Source organism: Bison bison, unplaced genomic scaffold, assembly GCF_000754665.1.
Source record: "Bison bison bison isolate TAMUID 2011002044 unplaced genomic scaffold, Bison_UMD1.0 scf7180017864481, whole genome shotgun sequence".
NCBI lineage: Eukaryota > Metazoa > Chordata > Mammalia > Artiodactyla > Bovidae > Bison > Bison bison.
This window is the reverse complement of record NW_011495041.1, coordinates 8,332,927-8,333,795: the sequence shown is the minus strand read 5'-3', so window position 1 is coordinate 8,333,795 and position 869 is coordinate 8,332,927.

Here is an 869-nt window from a genome sequence, read left to right as displayed (position 1 = left end):
TCCAATCAAAATAAATAAGTTTAAAAAATCAAGTTTATCTATAGGACAGCAAGCATGCCTAGAAATAGAATTGTGAAACAATCTTTCCATGATACATAGAGCAATAATAAAATGCTTATAAACAATGTCCACAAGAATGGCACAGGATCTACATAAATAAATCAATCGAGTCATTCTGAAAGAAGTAATGGAAAATGCCAACAAAATGAAAAAGTGGAAAAAGGATAAAGTATCACTTTCTCCCAAAGTATCATAAAATTCATAGTCTTAAAGGGCCACAATTAAACAACTAGCACCATTCTCAAACTAGTAGTTTTAGATGAAATATGAGAGGAGTGTTACATCCATCATTTATTTTGGCAGGTAAATGATATTAAACTAGATAACCATTAGTCTTATCTTTATAAAAATAAATAAGATTTAATTACATTTTCAAAAGCATTTATATTCAGCTTAGTTTAAGTCATTCTGATCTCTTTATATTGTTCATTCTAATTTATCTTTTAATTTTAAAGATAATGTTGAAGTAATATAATTTTGATTGAACAAATCGAGGTGATCTATTGAAGGGAAAGTAATGTTTAGATCGAAAAAATTGAGTCATATTTTGTAAACTTTTATTACCTTCATTTTAGCAAAATCACTGCTTTCAATTATTTATATAAATATCCCTTCTCTTCAACAGAACACGGAAGCTGTGCAGTGAGAGGCAGCACTCTTGGATATTTTGTCAAATTTCAGTCACATAGTGCTCATAATTTCACATATTTTAAAGTCTCGTCTTGAAGATTCACATACTATTTGATAGTGTATTGGCATTTGTAATTTTCTCTTTTAAAATGTAAGCACAGCACACACTCGCCTCACTT